Consider the following 18752-nt stretch of genomic DNA (forward strand, 5'->3'; position numbering starts at 1 on the left):
ATGTTGAATGAGAAAAGCCAGACACAAAAGACTACAGACTGTGTGATTCCCTCTAGGTAAAACAAATCCATGGTGCTAGAAGTCATAATAGTTGTTACGCCTCGGTCAGGGGTTGTGCCTGGAAGGGGACACAAGGAGGTTTCTGGGTGCTGACAATGCTGCTTCTTGATGGTATGTACAGTTATTTTGTAGGCAATCAAAATTTTACATAATTAAAACACGAGTCTGATATCTACTGGACAAATGAGATAACATATGTTAAGTGTTTTTCACAGTCCTTGGATGGTTCCAACAAATGTGAGTTCCCTCCCTCCTGCCTGTTGTCTTGGAGCCTCATGAGGGCAGGAGTTGTGACATTCTCACCTCTGTCCCCTTGTGGTAGCTGGTACACAGCAGGCACTCCATGAATGTTGGCTGATGTAAATTTAGTGCCCCAGCTGTCTTTCTCAAGGCTGCTGCTCAGACAGCTCATCCGGTAGAAGCAGCTGATAACAACTCAAAGCCCCTTCATAACGTCTCTCCCCAAGATGAATTCGCATTTTACCAGTTTAGAGACATGAAACCAAAGGGGAGACATCCTGAGGTGGAATTACAGTCACCAGCTAGGACCCGGAGAAGGACCCAGAGATACAGGCATCTTTCTGGCCCTGAAAAGATGAAACCACATGGCAGAGGGCACAGCTACAACTTTTGGCCAGGGGCACAGGCCATCCATCGGCTCCAGACATTCCAAGGTTGAGGCCCATCTTAATGCCTACATTTCTCTTAATGGAATCTCTAGAATTCACATTCCTGCCCCCCAACCCTAATACTAGGCAACACTTCTGAAAGGTTAACACAGATTTCCTAAAACCTCACAGAAAGAGATCTCTAAGAACATCTAGGGGATTTTTAGACTCTGCTCAGGAGCCACCAGCATGAGGAAGGGGAGCCAGAGAAGTTCCACTTTATCTACACTATATGTTGGGGTTCTGTGTGAGAATTCATGGGTGGGAGGAGTTTGAAAACCACTGCTGTCTGGTCAAACCCACTTGTTTTACAAGAGGAGGAAACTGAGATCCAGATGGGGGAAAGGACTTGCTAAAAGTCACACAGCTAGCCCACTCCAGCTGCTCTTCCCCCAGCTTCTGTTGACAGTACCCTCAACCCTCCAATGGTGGCACGAGGGTTACGAAGTCGGTGGCCTCCTGAGGGACAACCTGGGAGGAGGCCTCCAGGGCTGGAGGATCATCCCATAAGGAAGTTTCAACCCTACTAAGCCCCTCCCCCATGGGCCCCAGCTCACCCTGCTGAACTCTCAGAGATCCTCACCCAGTACAAGTCTGTGAAATGGGACCATGATTGCCCCTCGCCCCCATCACATTCAGGAGGAGGCTGCCAACAGAAGGGAGGGGCATCCAGCATTACAGTGGCCCTCCATGCATTGGAGGCTTTGACCCACCCTGATCTCTGATGAGGAAGCTGGGGCTCTGAGATCAGCCACCTGCCTAAGCTGACATGAGAAAACTATCTTCCTGGTAAAGGTCCAGCTCCGCTGGGCAGCCTGCTTGGTCACCCCCCACATCTAACAACCAGGGAGGCCTTAGGGAGAGGGTCAGGGTCAGTTCAGGTCTTCTTCCTGCCAGTAGGAAGCTCACCCCAAACCAGCACACACCCACTCAAATCCACAAAATCCTGTACCCCCTGCCCAAGCCTCTCCCAAAGCTGCCGAATGGGGCCACTTCAGGTGCTAAAAACACATCTTGGGAGATGGGTGGTTTGGGGAAGAACAGGACTCAGGAGGAAATCGTGAAGAGGCCAACGTACCAACACCCCTCAGTCACCAGGGCTCTCCCAGGAATACCTTACACAGAGGCAGCTGAGAAATACAATGTCAGAAACCACAGCAGAGGTCCCCAGCTGCCCCCCACCGGATTCTTGAGTACAAGGTGTCGGGGGCCACCCGCCCCCAGCGACCTTTCCACCTGCCAGCGAGGCAGCAGCTATGCATCCTCTCTTCCGGTGTGCACTCCTAACCTACCACCGCCTGGCCTCAACACTTACGGCTCTGGGCCTCCTCTCCCTCCCAAAGTGAGAAGCCTAATTTCCACCTTGCAGAGTTACAGTGAGGATCAGGCAGACCCACACATGCCATGAGACATCCACAATGTCTGAACCACAGTCGGGTAAACCGTTGACAACACCCTCCTATGCTGGGGTCGAAACCCCAGCCTGCCGCAGACCAACTGCCCACCCTAACTCTGCCCCAGCCCAGGCTCCCGACTGGGACCACAGCTTCATTCTGCCACAGAGAAAGCTGACTGGGTACGGAGCACCCTCCTCGCATCACCTCTTCGCAAGAGGGCGAGAAGGAGGTATGCGAAGTAGATGATGCTGAAAAGATCTGGGCCCTCTCCTCCCCCCGTAAATCTGGGGCCCTCCCCCGCGTCAAGGGGTCCTAACTTGATGGAAGTCTGTCTCCCGTCCTCCCTAGGCGCCAGGTCTGCCAGTCGCTCCCAGCCGGTTCCTCGGGTCAAAGTGCCAGACTTCGGAGCGAGCCCTAGGGGCCCAGCGGGCAGTCCCTGAGGTCCAGGGCCGGCCAGAACACCCAAGGCCAAGGCCGGCCATACCCGGGGGGGCGGCGTCAGGGACCGGGCTGCTGACTTGCCCCGGAGCAATTTGCCCCCGCTAGCCCCAGCCCCGAGCCTTGCGCCCTGTCCCGCCCGTCGAGCCTGCAGACGGGCGCTACTCACGGCGGGAGGCTGCGCGGCGCCGGGCGTGGAGGCGCGGTAGGCACGGGGAGCGCGGCCGGACGCGCTGCTCTCTGTTCTGCTCCGCTCCCTGCGCGGTGGGCGCCCGCCTGCCCGCAGAGCCGCGGAGGAGCCGAGAGGGCGGGGCGGCCGGTCCCGTCCCAGGCGCCGGCTGGAGGCGCACCCGGAGGCCCGAGACGGCGCTCGGAGCGCCCCCTACCGGGAGTCCCCTCAGGACAGCCCCCGGGTGAGGGCCGAGAGCCTCTCTACCAGGTCAGAGCGTGCACCTCCTGGCCTCTGAGGTTCCCAGGAGAGGGGGCGAGAGCCAGTGGCAAGACCTGGCGTCTTCGCGGGCTCTGCCGCTTACATGATGTGTGGCTGGACAGGTCGGCTAACCTCTCCAAGCCTAATCTGGAAACTGATTTAAATGAGCTGATACACTGGATATAGCCTGGCATGATCACTCAGAAAATGGTATCTCCTCGTCCCCCGCTTCCACCGTGAAAGAGGAAGTCCCACCAGGGAATATGCCCCTTCCTCCCTCCCAGTCAGAGTGCTCCGACAACGGACAGATTCTTCTGGAAACCTCACCATCCACGGTTCATAGTGGGGTGGGGGCCGAGAGGGGGAGGGACACTTCCCTCCTCACCACCCCACCCCATCCCCTCATCCCCACCCCCACTTGGGAGCAGCCTGGCTTCCGTGCCCCCAGCCCTGCCTGGCACGTTGGTGAAGCCCCACATCACCCCACATCATCACATCAAGGCTTCCCTAATGAAAGACTTGGGAGTGGAGTGCTCCTCTCTTCCTTCTGCCAAAAATCCCGGGAGGAAAAAGGAATGAGAGTGGAGGGGGTGGTGGAAGGACATGGAAACAGAATGTAAGTCAAGTTCAGTTGTCTTATTTCAAGACAAGAGGCTGTTTAGGGAGAATAAATGAAGGCCCCTTCCCAGAGCCTCCATCCCTAATTCATCCAGGGCACTCCTCAAGACAGTCCAAGAGGAAAGGGTGATAGGTTCAGAGTCCTACATTTGGTTCAAAGCTCTGCTCTGCCGTTCCCGGTGTGGGTATAGTCTTGGGCATGGCACCTGACCTTATTCTTCATCAGTAAAGTAGGTAAACACTCCTTCTTACAGCGTCTAATGGAGCTATTGTGGGACTAAAATGAGACAGAATGTGTAAGATGCACCTAGAGGACCTCTACCTGTGTGAGCAAGCCCCCGTCCCCTCTTTAGCCTTTCCCAACACTGGGGTACTGAGATGTACAGATCAACCAGCCCTCTCCCACCCCCCAGCTGACTGGTACTTCAGAGTCTGTGACAGCCTCTAGAAAGACCCCGGTGCTTTCTTGTTCATAAACTTGACAACATTCCAGGACAGCGCAGGCTTTGAGCCACCTCTCCCAAGAGCACCAGGCTACCTTGAGAAAGTAATATCCAAGACCAGAGGTGGCTCTCCAAGTCAGTGGCCACAGGAGGACAACCACTGGTGAGGTTTCACCAGCATAAGGAGGCCCTTCATCCTCAGACCATCCTCATACCTCCTCCCTCATTTCCAATTATCTATTGCTGTGTAACAAACCACCCCAGCCTGTGGCATGAAACAATTCTGTTAGGCTCACGCCTTGAGGGTCAGAAACACAGAGTGCACGGCACACGTATGGCTTATCTCTGCTGCGCGATGTCTGGGGCTTCAAATGGGGAGACTTCAGTGGGTGGGAGTGACTTGAATGGCTGGGGGCTGGAATCATCTGAAGGCTTCTTCCTTCACATGGCCGGTGCCTGTGCTATGATGAATCCAAGGCTGGGCTCAGGCGAGGCTGCGGAGCACCTACATGTAGCCTCTCCATCCCTTCCCCCTCTGAGTCTCATGCTTAGTACCTAATTTGCAGCAGCAATGTCCCCTTGCCCAAGGCAAAAAGGACATTCTTGAATTTGACACATGGCAAACTAGTCAGAGAAGTCGCAGCTGGAAGTGTCGCTGTCAATCATCCCATCCAGCCAGGTTATTTTTCACAGGAGGAAACTGAGGCTCAAGGAAGAGAAGTGACTTGCTCAAGGTCACACATCTGGTGAGGGGCAGAGCTAAGATTAGAGCCAGGTCCCCTCCCCATTTGCAGTTTGGTGCTCTTTCCATTCTACTTGCCAAATGCAGTGCCTAGGGAGATATCATCTGGAAATGCATTTTATGCTTGGGGTGGAGTGAGTTCATCAGAACCTCACCTGAGGCTACTGAGCACTGAACATGGGACCGAGGTGGCAGAGGGCAGGGAAGGGAAAACCCTGAGGGTGGTGGCAGCAAGGACACCTACTCCAGAATGAAGTCAGGAGGAGGTCCAGGGATTAAGTGCTAAGAATTACCTCAGCCTCAGTTCCTGCGTGGTTCCAAATGTCTCACCTGGCATTTTAAGGCTCCGACATGCATTTCCCCACTGTGTATGCACATCCTCGTCCCTCTTGTGTGTGCACATCCAGCTTTCTTGCCAGCTTGGATTATTGGCTGTTCCTGCCTCCATACTTTTGTTTAAGCCATTCCATCATCACCCCCTCATCCCATCCTACAAAATTCAAACCATCCCTCAAGGGCCCTCTCAGGTGACATATCTTCCATGGAAATTTCCCCGATCTGCCCTCCAGATGCCTTTCTCCCCTGAACCCTACCACTCTTGGTTTGTACCTAATTGGCATTCCCCTTCCTCTATTTTAGTTGTAATTAGTGTCCAGTTCATCTTTGTGCCCGTACAATGCCTGACATCCCCAACCCAGTAAAGCCTGTTAAATTGAGTTACTAGAATGTAAATGTCACAAGGTAAGGGACCATAACTGTCTTGTTTTCTATTGTCCCCCAAGGGCACCCAAGTCCCTGGCACTTAATCATATGTCGGATGGAGAGATGTATAATTAAAGTTAATAACTGCCACATATTACATTCCAGGAGTTCTCAGCCCTGAATGCACATCAGAATCACACTGGGAGTGTTTTAAAATCCTAATGCTCAGACTGCACCCCACACCGATTACATCAGAACCTCTGGGAGTGGGAGCTGGGCTTCAGTAGTGGTTAAAACTCCCCAGGTGGTTCCAATGTATAGGCTGAGAACCACTTTGTTCATGTCCCAGAGACCTGGGGAAACGAAAGCCTCCTCCATCAACCCACCAAACCACAGACACATCTGAGCACCTGCTTTGTGCAAGACACTCCCCCAGCCTATGAGACTGGTGAGTCACAGGAACCTGAAGCTTCCACAGGATGAGAAGACAAGCCCACGGGGAAGATGTAACCATGGGGGACACTAAAGGGCAATGAAAGTGGGGATAACCTAAGGCACACTTTGGCACCTGGCAAGTTTACAGAGCCTACCAACCTGCTGACGAGGAGACAAGAGCCAGGACTGAGATGCTGCATGTGTGGGCTGGGGCAGCCGGCACTGGGGTTGGCATAGAGGATGCACGGTGAGAGGGCTAAATGCAGGGACTCTGATGCCGGATGCCTACTGTGGATTCCAATGAGCAACCTACTGTGTGATCCTGGGCAACCTTCTCCTGTTTCTGTTGTTTTGTTTTTTGGCAGCGCCATGCGGCATGTGGGATCTTAGTTCCCTGACCAGGGATTGAACCCGCACCCCCTGCAGTGGAAGTGTGGAGTCTTAACCACTGGACTGCCGGGGAAGTCCCGCAGGGAACCATCTTGATCTCTCTGTGCCTCATAATCCCCGTGGGTTGTTGTGACCATTCCATTAGTTACGGATATGTGTGCACTTGGATCAGTGTCCGGCCCATAAGTGCTCAATGAGTATTACTATGTTTATTGTTCCTTCAATGTCTGGTGTGAGCTCCCCTAGAGAAGGAAATGGATTTTATTCATCTTTACACCCCACCCATCCCCAGCCTGGCCCTGAGCAGGTCCACAACGAGTCAAATGAAGACTGGACTGCCGGCTGCTTGACAGTGGGTCCAGCACTGACAGCTTTCTTATGCTATCAGGACAGGCCAGGAGAGGACACAGCTGGCTCCTCCCCAGCTGGCTAGCCCTCTGAGTAGAAGGCAGGCAGGAAGCCTCCTCCTCTCAGTGGTGGCAAGTGGCCTGGTTCCTCAGTCCTTCCCAGCCCTCTGTACCCTGCCCTGTGCCCTCTACTCTCCCACGCCCAGCCAGGCAGGGTCAGGGTGTGGGGCAGACTTGGCCGCCCTTCCTGCTTCCTCCCTCAGGAGGCCCACTGGCTCTTGCAAACAGAGGTGGATGCTTCCACCTCTAGCCTGGCTGGACTCAGCAAGGCCTTGACCCCACCGTAAGGATAAGGCAGGGGAGGGGAGAAGAGATTGAAAGGGGCTGGGGCATGGGAGGCCTTGCCTTTCCCTGGAAGCCCTGGACAATGGGGATTTCCTGGGCACAAGGGCGCACCCATTGTTTCTGCAAACATTCAAGAGCACCCCCTGGGGCTAGGTGCTGGTGGAGGAAGAATAGACTTAATGCCTGGTCAAGTGTCAGGTCTACTCCAGCAGGCATCACGAGGTGCCTTAAGGCAAGGAGAGCCTTGACTCAAACGTGAAAGAAGAGAACCAGGAGAGTAGGGGGTGGGGTGAGTGAAGGATGGCACATTAGGTGGGAGTAGCTGTGTGTACAAAGGGCTGAAGGTATGCCATTTACTGCCTCAACTCCCACCTGAGCCAGCACAGGGGTCACGTGGTAGGATCATGATCCAGGCACATGCTATCTCCTTCTGTTTAGGGAGAGGTTGGTGACACGGGCACTGGGTGCTTGGCCAGAGACCCCAAACAATGCCCACTTTTAGGGCTATGAATTCCACCATCTCCTTCTCTAGGCTCAGGAATAAGACAGGCCTATTTATATTCCTGTTCAGCCACTTTCTGGGCAAGTCACTTCCCCCTCTGAGCCTCAGTTGCCTCATCGGTAAAATGGGAATAATTACACCTTTCTCTCAGGACCAGACAAAATACTTCAGAAAGCACTGGCACAAATGGCAGCTTCCCTCCCAAAACAGATGGTTGCCAGGACTTCCCTGGTGGTCCAGTGGTTAAGACTCCGCGCTTCCACTGCAGGGGGCGCATGTTCTATCCCTGGTCAGGAAACTAAGATCCCACATGCTGCGCAGTATGGCCCAGACAAAAAAAAAACAGATGGTTCCCTCTCTCAAGACAGTCTGTCACCTGTGCCCTATCTCTCCAGCCACGTTGTTCCTACTTCTGTCTCTGAAATACTTTCTTCCTTTCCCCTCCATTTATCCAAGGCTCAGCTCAATTCCAGCCTCATTCATTTTTCAAACATTTCCTGGTGCACATCCTGGGCCAGGCTCTGAGAGAAATGAGGCACAGGCCCTGCCCTCCAGGGGCCTCAAAGCCAAGCAGAGGAGATATCCTGGGAATAAATGCCAGGATCCCATGTTTTGGGGCAAGCCAGACAGAGCCCCAAGGGTGCCCAGAGGTGCCTGAATGCCTGGGGGGCAGGGTAGAGAGGCATCTCCAAGGAGAGAACTCTTCCTAGATGGCACAGTCACATCTGCTGAGCTGAAGCTAGGATTTCACTTTCCTGAGTTTGTTAACAAGCCCTGCCCTCCTTCTCCACATCCTTCTCCTGTCATCCTTCTTTTTGCTGGTAATGTGGTCGGACCCATCAGAGGCCTGTGGTAGATCCATGAGGGAAGAATGGGAGGAGAGCATTTCTTCCCCACCTTCCTCTGAAGAGGAACTTCAGGGCCAGACCTGGTCAGTCCGCGGGTGTCTCCTTCCACACGTCTGGAGGATCCCTGACCTCCGTGTAGCTGGCCTTCCTATTCCGTGGCACGTCATTGGATATTAAAACCATTGAGTGGGACTTCCCTGGTGGTGCGGTGGTTAAGACTCTGTGCTTCCACTGCAGGGGGCACAGGTTTGACCCCTGGTCAGGGAACTAAAATCCCACAAGCCACATGGCACAGCCAAAAAAAAAAAAAAACCAACCAAACAAAAGCACCCCAAAAAAGAAAAACAAAAAGGAAAACAAAAAACAGATTGAGGGCTTCCCTGGTGGCGCAGTGGTTGAGAGTCCGCCTGCCGATGCAGGGGACACGGGTTCGTGCCCCGGTCCGGGAAGATCCCACATGCTGCAGAGCAGCTGGGCCCATGAGCCATGGCCGCTGAGCCTGCACATCCGGAGCGCCTGTGCTCCGCAACAGGAGGGGCCACAACAGTGAGAGACCCGTGTACCGCAAACAAACAAAGAAACAAAAAACACTGATCGAAACATTGTTGGAGAACAGGATGCTCACAGGGTCTCTTAAGTATCTCCTCACAGACTTACTTATTAATGACAACGAGGAAAGGGTACTTTGACAACAGAGGAATAGATAGCACCTTAATAAAAAGTCCACACTTAACATCAGTAAAAATGGAACAAGAAAGATATAACATCATCTATGTGGTACTCCTTCCAAAAATGTAGAGGCTGAAACTAATCATGAGGAAACAATCAGACAAATCCAGACTGAGAGACATGCTGCAAAACAACTCACCTGGACTCTTTAAAAATATCAGCGCCGTGAAAGAAAAACAGGACTGTTCTGCATTAAAGGGGGCTGAAGAGACATGGCAACTCAGGGCAATGTGTGATGAGTGATTGGATCCTGGATTTTAAAAACGTTAAAAGGGACATGATTGGACAATTGTGGAAATCTGAATATGGATGTTTTATTACATAATCATATCAGCGCTACATTTTCCGACTGGGAGGATTATATCGTGGTTATGGAAGAGAATGTCCTTCCTCTTGGGTCATGCATGTTGAGGTATTTTGGGGAGAAATAGCATTATGTTTGTAACTGTTCTTCAAATGGTTCAGCAAAAAGAATATGTATATGTGTAGTGTGAGGGAAAGCTGAACAGTTGATAAATCTAGGTGAATTCTTCTTGCAACTTCTCTGTAAGTTTGAAAATTTTCAAAATCAAAAGTTGGGTAAAGTAAAACATAATATTTATTATGGTAATTAGCAAAAACCTAAAACTAAAAATTGTTCAGAGTGGTTGTCATTGGGGAGTAACACTGGAGTGGGTGGAAAGGGAGACTTCTAGCTTTCATTTTGTATCTTTTGGACTTTTTTTTTGGTTTTGCTGTTTCTATGTTGCTTCTATGATCAAAGAAAACTAGGTTAATCAATAAAATAGGTACAACAGAGGTTGCTCTGAGAATAGCATGCTTGTATCAGTGGAGGTCTCTTTATTGCAGAAAAGAATTAATAAATATTGTGTTTAGTACCCATTAATGCTCATTAAGCCTTTAGACCTACTAATGAGTGCTGAAGTTCTTAGAACTCAGTCAGTCTTCCTCAGCCTCATTTCTACTCAGCAATAGCACTTATTAAAGGGCATTGTATTCTTTTCTTAAATCTTGCTAAAAGAAAAAAATATTGAAAGACAACCCACAGAATGGGAGAAAATATTTGCAAACGAAGTGACCAACAAGGGATTAATCTCCAAAATATACAAACAACTTATCCAGCTGTATACCAAAAAAACAAACAACCCAATCAAAAAATGGGCAGGGAACTTCCCTGGTGGTCCAGTGGGTAAGACTCCATGCTTCCAATGCAGGGGGCCCGGGTTCGATCCCTGGTCAGGGAACTAGATCCCAAATGCACGCCGTAACTAAGACCTGGTGCAACCTAAATAAATAAATAAATAATTTTTAAAAAAATGGGCAGAAGATCTAAATAGACATTTCTCCAAAGAAGACACACAGATGGCTAAAAAGCACATGACAAGATGCTCAACATAGTTAATTATTAAGAAAATGCAAATCAAAACTACAATGAGGTACCACCTCACAGCAGTCAGAATGGCCATTGTTAAAAAGTCTACAAATAACAAATGCTGGAGAGGGTGTGGAGAAAAGGGAACCCTCTTACGCTGTTGGTGGGAATGTAAGTTGGTGCAGCCACTATGGAAGACTGTATGGAATATCCTCAGAAAACTAAAATAGAACTACCGTATGATCCAGCAATCCCACTCCTGGGCATATATCCAGAGAAAACCATAATTCGAAAAGCTGCATGCACCCCAATGTTCATTGTAGCACTATTTACAATAGCCAAGACATGGAAGCAACCTAAATGCCCATCAACAGAGGAATGGATAAAGAAGATGTGGTACATACATACAATGGAATATTACTCAGCCATAAAAGAGAATGAAATAATACCATTTGCAGCAACATTGATGGACCTAGAGATTATCATACTAAGTGAAGTAAGTCAGACAAAGACAACTATCATATGATATCACTTATATGTGGGCTCTAAAAAAAAAGATACAAATGAACTTATTTACAAAACAGAAACAGACTTCGAAAACAAACTTATGGTTACCAAAGGGGAAATGTTAGGGGGAGGGATAAATTAGGAGTTTAGGATTAACATATACACACTACTATATATAAAATATGTAATCAACAAGGACCAACTGTATAGCACAGGGAACTCTACTCAATATTCTGTAATAACCCATATGAGAAAAGAATCTGAAAAAGAATGGATATATGTGTATGTATAACTGAATCACTTTGCCGTACACCTGAAACTAACACAACATTGTAAATCAACTATACTCCAATATAAAATAAAATAATTAAATTTTACAAAAGAAAAAATTTTGCTAAGAGTAAACATCACTAATGTGGAGACATATGAAGATGTAAATATCCTTCAGAAAAGGATGAAAATGACAAAATGAATAGAATCATATCTTGATTTTTATGTCCTATTTTTTTTTTTACCAGTTCCTTGTCAATCTACCCAGCCCCTATTTTAGTCTACAAAATATTTAAGCTAGAAAGTTTCACGTTCTATTCTATCTTTCAATTCATTTTAATCAGTGTGGAGAAATGACTTGCCCAAATCACACACTGACTATTAGTCAACCTTAATTGGAAACCAGGCCACTTTCCATATATCCCAACCACATAGGCTTGACTCTGATTCTCCCATGCTATGTGAGTGTGAACAGGTCACTCAACATCTCCTGGCCTCCATTTTCTTACCTATAAAATCAGATAGTAGGATTAGGTTAACACGGAATTGGCCCCCATGATCCCTGATAGTAGCCATGTATTCCACTTGGAGAAATGAAGGTCCAGCAAAGCTCTGCAACTTGGTAAGATTCACCCTTTGAGGCAACCTTGAGCTTGGCACACGTATTCATTTTATATTCTGACTCATCTGAACAGACCTCACCTTAATGTAGCCGAGGAACACAATGTGACAGCTTCAGGAATCCAGCAACAAGGAAACTCAGCTGATGTGAGGCAGTTTAGTTCAATTAGCTTAATCAGAACAACAGCAACGACAAAGACCTAAGAACCATAACATCCCTTAAAAAAAAAGAGAACAACTAATAAGCCTTCCTAAAGGGTCATAATCATTTTTAATTTTGCAAGAATCAACGGATTAGTGACCTCGGACCAAGCTCAACATTAATTACTCCTGTGGTTGTTAATGATGTAAATGAATCCTTGGAAGCTCCAGAAAGCCAGCATCCACTGTGGTAGGTGGAAAGTTAAAACCAGAAGGTCCCTTAGAGATTATCTAACACCTTATTTAATAGAAGGAAGAAGGAGGCCAAAAGAGGGGAAGTGACTTTTACCCAAGTTTACACTTGTTCGGGGAGGGCCCAGGATTAAAGTTCAGGCCTCCTGACCCCTAGGCCGGTGGGCATTCCTCGTAGGAAATGCCAAAGACCGATGCCCTTGGTAAAGCTGAATCCCCTCATTATGACCAAGGTGAGCCTGAAATAATTCAACAAGAAAACACTGTGGGAGATAAAGGGAGCATCTAAAGAAGATAGGAAATATTAGAAAACACATTCATGACAACCAAGGATATGAACAGTGTGCTACAGAACTAGCCCCCAGGAGTTTGGGTAAAATCAAAGGAAACTTCCCCAAAGGGGAAAATACATTTTATTTTATCTCCCACCTTAATATATATATATATTTTTTCAGACTTCCCTGGTGTGCAGTGGTTAAGAATCCACCTGCCAATGCAGGAGACACGGGTTTGAGCCCTGGTCCAGAAGATGCCACGTGCCGCAGAGCAAGTAGCAGAAATTGAAACACAGATGTAGAGAACAAACGTATGGACACCAAGTGGGGAAAGTGGCGGGGGTGGTGGTGGTGTGATGAATTGGGAGATTGGGATTGACATGTATACACTGATGTGTATAAAATGGATGACTAATAAGAAAACAAAAATGCAAACCATATATGGTTTTTATACAATTTAAATAAAAACTCTGATTTGTAAAGGAAGATTATACAGCTTTTGAGGACATGGGTTGGAATACTTTTTAAATGTAATTAATCTAAAATAAGCCAGGCAGAGGAAGACAAATACTGCATAGAATCACTTATATGTGAAATCTTAAAAAAAAGAAAAAAAAGTCGAAGGCTAGAAACAGAGCAGAAGAGTGGTTGCCAGGGCAGGGCGGGGGGGGGGGGGCGGAAATAAGGAGTGGTTGGTAACAGGGTACAAAGTTTCAGTTATAAGATGAATAAGGTCTGAGGAGCTAACGAAAAACATGGCGACTGTAGTGATAACACCGTATTGTATAATTAAATTTTGCTGAAAGAGTAGAACTTAAATGTTCTAACCTCCCCCCTAAAAAGGATAAATATGTGAGGTGATGGATGTGTTAATTAATGAGATGGGTGGGATCCTTTCACAATGTACACATACATCAAATCACCACGATGTACATTTTAAACGTCTTGTAATTTTATGTCAATTATACCTCAATAAAGCTGAAATACTAGGTCAAAAAATAATAATACCCAATATTAATTAGTGCAGGACAGGGACACAAACCCCCATTCTTGGTGAGATATTAATTGGTACAATTTCTTCAGAAGGCAATTCAGCAACCAATATGTGTCAGAAGTGTCAAAATTACCATAAACTTTGACATCGTTAATTCCACATCCGAGAAAGGCTTCTGTGATAATCATCCCCGTCAGAACAAAGGCGCAGACTGCAATGCCCCCAGTGTGATGCAGCCCAGTCAGAGTGGTGGTGAGTGTGCCCTGAGGGCGCCCTTAGGCAGATCCCTGGCGGGGGCAGAGAACACCCAGGACAGCTGACATCAGGACTCTTCAAGAAGTCTTGCTCTTCAACGACCAACTGGAAACCTGGAAGCCCGCGCTTTGCTGCCATCTAGTGGTTCCGAAGTAACAGCACCCAGCCAGGGAGGAAAGTTGCTGCCTCCACCAAGTAAGTAACTTAGCACCAAGGGGCTTTCTCTTCTTTTTTTGTGGCCTGCGGGATCTTAATTCCCCAACCAGGAATTGAACCCGGGCCACGGTAGTGAAAGTGTCGAGTCCTAACCACTGGAAAACCAGGGAATTCTCTCTCTCCTCTATTTTTATTTAACAAACACTAATAAAGCATTTACTATCTTTCAGGCATTGTGCTCAGCACTTATAAGCATTCCCTCTTAATCCTCATATCAGTCCTATGAAATATCATCATTTTACAGATGAGGTAACTAAGGTACAGAGAGGTTAGGTAACTTGGCCAAGGTCACACAGTGGCTAAGTTCACGATTAGAACAAGGTGGCATGTTGGCAGCAGGGCCTGTGCTCTGAACCACCTCCATTGTGAAGCTCAAAGGTCTGTGTGATACTAATAGCCCTTAGAGAGAACTTTATAGCCCACACAGCAACTGCTATCCTCCCCCTTCCCCTAGCTCATCTCTCCCAAACAAGTTCACACAGGGACTGAGTTCACCTCTGCCCTATAGGCAGCCTAACCTGAGTCAAAGACAACCACTGGCCCAGGTGAGATCCAGCGGGTTTTTTAACATTTTAATTATAAAATATTTTATATATTAACACTCTTGCACTGCTGGTGGGAATGTGAATTGGTTCAGCCACTATGGAGAACAGTATGGAGGTTCCTTAAAAAACTACAAATAGAACTACCATATGACCCAGCAATCCCACTACTGGGCATATACCCTGAGAAAACCAAAATTCAAAAAGAGTCATGTACCAAAATGTTCATTGCAGCTCTACTTACAATAGCCCAGAGATGGAAACAACCTAACTGCCCATCATCGGATGAATGGATAAAGAAGATGTGGCACATATATACAATGGAATATTACTCAGCCATAAAAAGAAACGAAATTGAGCTATTTGTAATGAGGTGGATGGACCTAGAGTCTGTCATACAGAGTGAAGTAAGTCAGAAAGAGAAAGACAAATACCGTATGCTAACACATATATATGGAATTTAAGGAAAAAAATGTCATGAAGAACCTAGGGGTAAGACAGGAATAAAGACACAGACCTACTGGAGAACGGACTTGAGGATATGGGGAGGGGGAAGGGTGAGCTGTGACAGGGCGAGAAAGAGTCATGGACATATACACACTAACAAACGTAAGGTAGATAGCTAGTGGGAAGCAGCCGCATGGCACAAGATCAGCTTGGTGCTTTGTGACCCCCTGGAGGGGTGGGATAGGGAGGGTGGGAGGGAGGGAGACGCAAGAGGGAAGAGATATGGGAACATATGTATAACTGATTCACTTTGTTATAAAGCAGAAACTAACACACCATTGTAAAGCAATTATACCCCAATAAAGATGTTAAAAAAATAATAAAATAAAGTATATGAAAGGCTGTGCGTAGGTTAGATGCAAGTACTATGCCATTTTATATAAGGGATTTGAGCATCCACAGATTTTGGTATCTGCAGGGGTCCTTGAGCCAATTCCCTGAGGATACCAAGGAATGACTCTATTCTCTACATGGCAGCCAGAGTGATAAAAAAAAAATTTATATATTAAAAAAGATGTAAAAAATAACAAATACTCAGCACCCACCTGCAGCTTAAAAAATAGAGTTGTTTCTAGTAGTGCTGTGTCAGTGATGAGGTTCATCCCTCACGGTTCACTGGCTTGTTTTCTGTCGTTGTATTAACACATGAGGGACACCAACTGGGCTATGAATGCAAGGCCACTATTACAGCAATCCTTCCCCTTCCTAGTAGATAGTCCTCCCCTAATTACAGTTAACTGTATCCTGCTCCTGCTGGAGACATCAGCAGTTTGAGTCACATAGCAGTTGCTCCACAGTGGAGCTGAGAAAGCTTCTGATTACTTAACTAGATAGTGATTCCCAACCAAGGCTGTGAACCCCTGGGCTCTGAGGAGTTCTTAAAGGAATGGGAGCCCAAGGGCTCAGCTAGCATGATTTAGAGACCAGGATTATTTACTCCTTAGCAAATCCATGAAAGTGCTGGAATCACTTGCAAAGTTTCATGTGAGTGCCTCTTTCCTCTAGGGAAAGCGTCCATTCCATATCTTTTATAAGATTTTTAAAGAGGTCTGAGACCTTCCAAAAAGGTTAAGAATCATCCCTACAGATCAGGACCTGGCAAATGACCCACAGGCCAAATCCAGCCCAATGCTTGCTTTTGTACAACCCACAAGCTAAGGATGGTTTTTATATTTTTAAGTGGTTGAAAAAAATCAAAAGAAGACTATTTCACTACATAAAAATGATAAGAAATTCAAATCTGTGTCCGTAAATAAATGTTTGTTGGAACACAGCTGTGCTCATTTACATATTGTCATGGCTGCTTTTTGTGCTACAAAAGCAGGGTTGAATAGTGGCAACAGAGATGCAACGCTTGAAATTTTACTATCTGGCCCTTCTCTGAAACAATTTGCTGACCCTGCCAGCAAACACATTTTGTGAATTTATGGACCTCTATTTTTCACTTGTATGTAGATGCTGTTATGGTTGATAAAGTACAAACTCATTTAAATATAATATTAACATAGCGGACATTAGTCATCAGACTACATTAACCCTCTTGATGTATTTGAGCAATTCCTACCGTGTTAAGTCTTGCTGGGAGATAGACGGACTCCTCATACAGGCCAGATACTCCTTTCTCCTGCCTCCCTGGCAGCCAGGACATGGACACGGGACTTGGGATCAGTCCATTAGAGACCCCATCTAGGACTTTGCAGCTGGAGTGAGTCACACAAAATAGCAGGGATAGAAGAGATATCATTCTGACAGTAGCAGCGAGTACAGCAGTTACAGCTAACTTTGAAGAGCAGCAGGGCCAGCAGGATGGGGGTGCCTGCAGCAGTAACACATTTCTGGTTGTACCATCACTGGTTTCCTCACCAGACAGTCCCTTAAGGGATGATTTTGTCTTTGGTTCTGGTTGACTAGCCTCCATGTCTGCCTGGCTAGGGCAAGCCCAGACACTAGACGGGACAGCCTGCATCACTCACTGCCTGCAGGGAAGAGGGGGCTGAATGCAGAGGTTGGTAAGCATGAACTGAAGGAAGACAGACAATGGCTGATCCATCTTTGTATCCTTAGCACCTAAGCCAGTGCCTGATACTTAAAAAGTGCTCACTAAGTATCTGTCGGTGAGAGCACCAGTGAGTAAGTGCTTGAGTTGGTAAGAGCATACACTAGGGATCTCTGACTTCAATCGACTCCAGCCACCTGAAAGTGGCAATGAGACTTTCATGTATCAGGGTTTCATCAGAAGACATAAAGACAGCCCTACTCTTTAAGCCCTAGATAAGTCTCCAGGGATGAGAAACGGTCAGTACTTGGGGATCAATGTGTATTTGACCCTGGTCTGTGAGCCTCAGAGCCCACTCAGACGATGCTTGTCGTATCTTGTAGAGGCAGACAGCTGGTCAAAAAGCATTTGTGTGTGCACGTGTGCACTGGGTGGGAGAATATGGGACAGAGTGTTCACCAGGTACTATTAGCTCTTGCCCTGGATGGCAGACTTCCATGAAGCGGGAAACTTAGTGCTGGTCCTAAGGACCTTTCCAGTGGGTTTGTAATTTAGAAAGAAGTGATTACAATGATGACTAAAAATCAGCAATATTTTATTACTTCTGGATCTATTTATGTATGCTGGATAACCAATTGTTAAAGATCTGGGAAGAAGGAGAGGAGCCAATGAGAGCTTTCACAGCAAAAGATTAAGAATCGACAGTGACATTGCCACAAAGCTGGTGCTCGGATGCCACAATGTTAGAGGTTTTTCTCAAGAGACGAAGATCACGGGGATGAAGCTCTGCTGGGATATTCCCACAGTGCAGAGCCTCAGCAGAAGCCAAGATGGTTTGGGGATTTTTTAAAATTTATTTATTTATGGCTGTGTTGGGTCTTCGTTGCTGCACGCAGGCTTTCTCTAGTTGGGGCAAGCGGGGGCTTCTCTTCGTTGTGGTGCGCGGGCTTCTCATTGTGGTGGCTTCTCTTGTTGTGGAGCATGGGCTCTGGGTGTGCGGGCTTCAGTAGTTGTGGCACGTGGGCTCTAGAGCGCAGGCTCAGTAGTTGTGGCGCACGGGCTTAGTTGCTCCGCGGCATGTGGGATCTTCCCGGACCAGGGCTCGAACCCATGTCCCCTGCATTGGCAGGAGGATTCTTAACCACTGCGCCACCAGGGAAGTCCCCAAGATGGTTTTAACAGGACTTCTATAACCAGTATGTTGTGTAAGAATTGATTTTATTTTTGTCCCCCACTAATCCTTTGAAACTTTGTTGAGAAGGCATGATCTTCCTCTGCCCATGGGTGAAGACTTGGGCAGACATATGACTTCTGTCAGATTAAGTCGTCTTGTCACTTTTAACCATACAATCTCATTACACTGAATTATCTAGTCACATCTAATAGTTAGAACTACAAACTTGACATCAACTCTTTCCTAACTTGAGCTTGCTTCAGGCTTGAAACCTCCAGTGGAGCCATGGGATGGGGTCCTCTGCTCTCTCCTCTTTCCCCCTCTTCAACTTTGCCACTGCGGGAGCTGAGGGAGGGAGGAGCACCAGAGATGGGACAGATCTTACGTAGCTGCTTGGCTTCGTGCTCTCTCTGCCTGATGATTAGAGCTGGCTCTTTCTCTTAGGTTGGCACTTTTGTACGCTTACCAGGCATTCCCGCTGTGCCCCCGGACCCTGGCAAAAGCATCTCCATCCTGGCTGCTCACTTGCCGTCTTC

The 18752-nt window shown here is 47.5% G+C and overlaps 1 non-coding gene across 1 annotated transcript; it reads left to right on the plus strand.

The window, feature by feature from the left end:
• The first annotated feature begins 10265 nt into the window (after positions 1-10265).
• Positions 10266-10338, plus strand: TRNAW-CCA (transfer RNA tryptophan (anticodon CCA)). The gene has a single exon. It is a non-coding gene; the product is annotated as a tRNA-Trp (tRNA).
• Positions 10339-18752: the final 8414 nt, after the last annotated feature.

Source organism: Phocoena phocoena, chromosome 2, assembly GCF_963924675.1.
Source record: "Phocoena phocoena chromosome 2, mPhoPho1.1, whole genome shotgun sequence".
In the NCBI taxonomy this organism is placed as follows: domain Eukaryota; kingdom Metazoa; phylum Chordata; class Mammalia; order Artiodactyla; family Phocoenidae; genus Phocoena; species Phocoena phocoena.